We start from the raw sequence: 6,279 nt of genomic DNA, 5'->3' as shown, positions 1-6,279 counted from the left end.
GATTATATCTAACAACTTAAAAAACTTTAAAAGCTTTCTTTGAACCAAATCAGGTGTAAGAATCCAATATGGGAAACAAGTTTTCACAAAACCAGGGCAACTTCTCACTAACATAAGTTTTTAAAAAAAAAAATGGAAAAATAAAACGTGTGGGTTTTGAGGGTTTTTTGTTTTTGATTGTTTGTTTGTTTAGTTTTTTTGGTTTTTAACAGACAGACGAACATGGTAGCCATCGATGACACCCAGAGCTGACATGGGTGTGGGAGAGCGGGCCACTCCCTGAGCAGACGGCCAGGTGTTTCAGCAAGACTCAGAGTTGAGTAATAAAACAAGAAACACCACAGCAGACATATCCTCGTGCCCGGGTAGAGCCACTTCTAGGAATTTACCTGACAGATATACAAACAAAATGTTGTAGGAGCTTGCTGTACTGGCTGATGGGTGCCTGCAGCACCCAGGCTGAGAGGCTGAGAACAAAGTAAGGGCACACATAGAGCAGAGATTCAAAACAAGCCAGCTCCACATGCTAGACCTCTGCAGGTTTCTGGAAGTATGAATCACACCCAAATGTGCCAATATGGAAAGATAACCTTTTAATTAGGAAAGTGAGCAGGTCTCAGGGCCGGAGCTTGAGCAATGTTTCCATGCATGCACACCTGCGTAACCCGCCTCAGACACAGAAGGTCTCCAGCGCTCGACAGTTGTTCCTGTGCAAGCCCACCCACTGCTAGGCACCCAAGAGATCTCTCTTGTCCACTTCAGGACCTGTGGAGTGCTCCTGTCTGGAAAAGTAGAGGACTTTTCTATGCCTGCCCTTGCTCTGAAATAATGACATGGAGACCTATGTGTTTAATTACAAGCTTCTGGCACTACACTGGGCAGATATTCATCTATTCGATCCCGACTACGCTGGCCTGGCCTACATCCCAGCCATGAGGCGAGGCCCGTTACATCTTAGTCTTGCTCTGGCACCTTCTTCTTTATTGGGTCCTCAGGGCGACTCCCCCCTCTCCCCTCTCCACCTGGGACCCCCTCACTGGGATCAGAAGTTCTGCCCTAACTCTCCTGCCCAGCTACAGGCTGGACAGCTTTTTGTTTGCCAATCACACGTGAAGGGGAACATTTTTTACACAACACTGAGCTATGAGATGTTTCGTGACCAGATCTCTAGGAGACAGAGGTTGGCAACCAAGTACACAATGCATAGAAACGCCCCGCAACGCCTGTCTGGGTCTGAAACTCTCTGCTTTTACACCTATGTTTGGGCCTTTCACACAGCACCCAATTTTTGCTGCTCATGAGCATTGTGTGTAAAAGTTGTTGGTGTTTATTGCCAAGTTATATCCCTTTCAAGCATGCGGTCCCACAGACTGTGGGTCTCTTGAGTGTCCAGTGTGTGCGGATCAGCACTCTACAGCCTCAGACTCCCCAAAGGAGAAATCCTCCGGCTGCAGCCCTGCTAGGAGAATGTCGCCCATGTGGGATCTGAGAGGTCTCCCAGCTTCCCCTTCTTGATTAATAGAACCAAAGTCTCTCTGTGTTTTCACAGACAATTGGGGGGAGGGGGCAGGGTGGCGAAATTCTGCACAGACTTGTAGGTGTTTGAGAAAACAAGCCAAGACGTTTTCTGAAGTGGCTCCATCCATCGAGGCCTTCAAGCAGTGGCTCCATCCATCGAGGCCTTCAAGCCAGTGGCAGCAAGAGTCCCCGATGCTTGTTGCCTGGTTGCAGATATCATCGCCATAACAGTAAATGTACATAGCACGCTCCAGTCCAGCCAGGACTACATGGTGAAAAATCCTGTTTCAAACATAAAAATTCGGTTAAAATTAAGAGAGAGACGGGTTTGTGTTGGCATCACAAACATCTTGGGAAACAATGCATCTTGGGGAAATCATGTCTGAAAACTAAGGCGGCTGTCATGCGACATCTGGAGTCACGAAGCAGAGCCAGGCCATTAAAGCCCACTCCCCGTGATGAACCTCCTTCAGTGACATGCTACCTCCTCAGGGTTCTGCAGCTTTCCAAAGCAGTGTCACTAGCTGGGGACCAACTGTCCAAACACATAAGTCTATGGGGACATCTTACATCCAAAACACAACACCTAGACAGGTTGAGAATTTTTCAAACCCTGAGAGGCCAGCCTGCTTCAAATTTTATTAATTATCATTTGTGCGCGCGTGTGTGGGTGTGTGTGGGTGTGTACCCGTGTGTAGTGTGTGTGAGTAGGGGCACGCATGTGCTCCGGCAGCACATGACATGTGGAGCGGGGTCAGAGGAGAACTCTCAGGACCCTTATTCTCTTCTTCCTCCATGAGACCCAGGAACTAAACTCAGTTCACTGGGCACTTTTACCTGTAGATCCTCCTCACTGGCCTAGAGCTGGGGATGGGCTGGCCTCTGGAGGCTTGTGGGAAAGAATTTCATTTCATGAGCCTCTCCTCTCCCCCAGCAGGGATTCCTTCCATCCTTTCGGGATCGAGTGTAGGCTGCATATGTGTGGGGAGACTTCACTTGTGCCCCTCCCCGTCCCCACAGTGACTTGGCTCTAGCCACAGCTGCTGCCGCTCTGGCCTCCACTCCTGCTGGCTCTCAGTCCTCAGCTCAGAGACTACACTGTGGTACAGAGCCACTTGCATGTGCCTCATTCCTATTGTGCGATAGTGACAGAGGAGCTCTGTCCCCTGCCTGTCACTTTATGAGCGCCCAGGCACCGCAGTCAAGTGAGAAACTGGCTCGTTGGTCTCCTCCAGATAATATTTGTGCTTCGGTAGTTTTGAAGAATCGTTTGATTCACTCCTGGCTTAAGCTAGTTCCTGGGTTTACCCAGGAGGTTTTCAGACTCGAGTGTTGTTGGAGAGCCCTTAGAGACACTCTTGGGATAATAATCATGACTGTCACTTTGCCTTGACGCCATGAAAATAAATCAAAGCCACGGAGCCTGCATGTGATGGGGGTAGGGGTGGTGAGGATGACTCCCAACCAGAACCGGAGCCGGGGCCTAAGTTCCCAGCTCTGGGCTGAGACCTCAGAGAGCAAGGAGTGGAGAGAGCAGGGAGAGATGAGAGGGAGGCCTGCACTTGGAAGCCGTGGTCATGCAAGCCAGCTACAAAGCTACCAAGCACTGCAGAGCCACAGCCAGTGTCCAGGACTACAGCCTGAAGGCTGTCAGCATAGAGGAGACCCTGCCCTGCTCTATAACTGTGGCCACTCAACGCACAGCAGGGAGCCATGGAGTCTGTGGCGGCTCTGTGGAAAAGTCCTGACTAACTCTGGGCACAAAGCTTTGGATTCAGCAAGGTCCATGTGTGGCCTTGCATAGACTCAAGAGACTCCCTGAGCCTCACCTCTCTTATCTGTAAAATGGGACTGAGGAAACCCAGCCACGTCACAAGGTTCCAAATAAAGTTCAAATTATGCCTCTGATACAAATTGAAAATAAAGGTTGTATCAACATGAGATGTTGACACGAGGCTCAAAGGGGGGACTTTCAACTAACATGGATGTGTGCATGCACACACATATGTACACATGCACCATGCACACATGCACAGGCACACTCCTACCTGTGGGCACACACAAAAGCATCAAAAATGCTGACATGAATTTACAAATAAATGCAAAGCTGGCCAATGGTCCCCAAGTGGTTATATAATGGTTGGTGTCCCAGGACAAAGCTCATTTGCATTTCTATGGACAACCATTTGCATGTTGTCAATCAAGACAGACAATGAAAGCTTGGGCCGAAGAATCAGAGCTCAGGGGTGCCTCCTGTCTCTTTCTCCATCTCCCAAGACCTCCCCACAACATAACCAGCTCAGCTTCCGGGCTTGGCGTGAACGTAGCCTAGGGTTTTCTTGGCCGGAGGTCAACATTCATCCCAAGACCACTTGATTTTAGGGGAGGAAGAGAGGGAGTGAGAGGGAGAAATGTGCATATCTTGTTCTGGTGATGTCATATGGGTCTACTGACATAGAACCTGGAAGACCCTGGTTTATGTAATCACTGGCCTTGATGGCCTGAAAGACCCAAGCACAGACGGTGTGTGGCTGGTCCTGGCAGAGCCATATACACACATAAGCTCAACCTGTGGTCCCTGAGCCTGCCACTGAGCCCCATCTCCCTTGGTCTGACCTTTTGGAAACCTAAGCAGGACAATGTTGTAGAATGTACAAGCATATGAATCATGATTTATTCTTCTGAAGTACCAGCCTGTCTCTGTCTGGGGTTTGAAAGCCATCTTATAGTAAAGACAAACTAGGTTCATTCCTGTCTATGATGAAATGTTTCTCAAGGATGGGGCTACACCCCACCTGTAATCTTAACTACAAATGGCTCTCTACTGTCTAGTCCAGGAAATGGCAGCTATGTCTTTGCTTCAAAAGGTTGATAGGACAACTTGTTTATGTTCTGCTTCAGGAACCCTGCCTATTTACTACCAAATCTCCCAGTTGGAAACTCCTACTTCTGAACTATAAAAATCCTTATCTTACCCACGTCCACTGCTGATCTCTTGAACCACCTTTAGTGGGAGGCAGCCTGTTCATTCACAAATTTAAAAGAAAAAAAAAAGCTTGTATTAATTAATTGCTTGCTGTAGTCAATTTGGCCATGATGATTTGGGTTGGTGATCTCTCTCCTTCCATCTGTGGGATTAACACTTCTGTGCATCTCCACTGCCCATGCTTCTGTGGAGACTTCGGTTCTCACCAGCCTTCAGCTCTCACCAGCTTTCCCTCCACGCCCACTGTGGAACTGAGCCTCTGCAGACTTCCCTCTGCCTGCAAACTTCTGCTTCTAACTCAGGCACCCAGCTCCCGGGGATCTTGCAACCTTGTGTCTCTTCCCTTTGCTTCTCCTGTTGTTTTGCGGTTCTGTTGTTTCTGTTGTTATGGCTCATCTTCCCCTCCCCCACAACCCTCCCACACCAGAGTGTTAGCATCACCAAGCCAGGACTCCTCAGCTTTCTCTTCTGCAACAGCATCTCTTCAGCACAGTGCACTGCAAACAGTCCAGGAGAGCTATCAGCTAGGTGAGTGAGTGAATTCCAGTTTGTCATCTTCGGGCTGGCTGCGTTGGTTATTTGCATGTCTGTGTGTCTGAGTGTCCTTGCTGCTTCTCTTCCACAACAGAGCTGCACGGTACTCACCTGAGATCCCACAGCCCAGCCCAGCGTACTCGCTAGCAGAGCTTTAAGGAAAATCCTTGCGGACTTTAACAGGGTCTGTGTTTGCTTCCTCACTTTAGTGAATAAGGTGGAGATCCTGTCCCCAAACTCATCAAAGACAGGAGTGAGGAGAAACTTTAACGAAGAAATAATGGTTGGCTCAGGGTTGCCAGTCACTTGAGCACATGGTTTTCTGGGCTAGTGTGTGGAGGGTGGAGGTTACTTCTTGCCTAGGGAACTGTTTGCCTCAAGGAGGACGGGAGGCAGGCACAGGAAGGAGGGCTAGGGACAAGGTACAGGGTCCTAGGGACCTACTTCACACAACAGGCCCCTCCCCCTGGAGTCCAGTGTGAGAGCATCCTTATCCGGTCACCTCAATAGTGCCACGAGCTGGAGGCCAAGCCTTCAACACACAAGCTTACAGGGAAGGGCTACATGTCACACCCAGAGTGGGACACTGTTGTCTTAGAATCCTAGAGCAAAGTGTGATGGTGGCCTTGGAGTCTTCTGCACCCCCTACCACCCAAGGCACTTAACAGTTAGAGGGTTCTGCACTCACGTTTGCTGGTGGCCACATGGCTGAGAGTATTCAGAGCCCCTGTGTGGGAGCTGTACGTTTCAAGAGAAGGAGAAGCTGGTTATAAAGAGCAAAGTTTGAGTGACTCTCTATTTTAATTGATTGAATCATATATATTCATCGGAAGGCCTGTACTTTTACTTCTTGTCCTTGAGTCTGACCCAAAACCTTCCCCAGAAGAGGCCCTTCGGTGTTAAGAGGCTCTTCCGTGCTAATTTCCTTTCCAGGGTTGTTTTGAGGTGATCTGAGATGATAATACACTAAGGAGCCTTACCTTGGGCATGGAGAGAGGCGCTCGGTGGAAAGAGGCGCTCCGTGGTTGAGAGAGAGAGCACTCGCTGCTCCTCCACAATGCCTGCAACACCAGCTCCAGGTAACCTAACCTGACCGCCTGGCCTCTACAGGCAGGCAGGCTCACACCACCACCAACACCATCAACAACAAACACGTCTTCTGGAGAGACTTTGTTTCACACTTAGTCTCAATAAACATTCAATAAGAAAGATATTACAAAGGAGCTGAAAGGGCTTGCAAC

The sequence above is a fragment of the Mastomys coucha genome, unplaced genomic scaffold (assembly GCF_008632895.1).
Source record: "Mastomys coucha isolate ucsf_1 unplaced genomic scaffold, UCSF_Mcou_1 pScaffold15, whole genome shotgun sequence".
Lineage (NCBI taxonomy): Eukaryota > Metazoa > Chordata > Mammalia > Rodentia > Muridae > Mastomys > Mastomys coucha.
The sequence above is the reverse complement of the archived record's forward strand: the minus strand, read 5'-3'. Positions refer to the sequence as shown.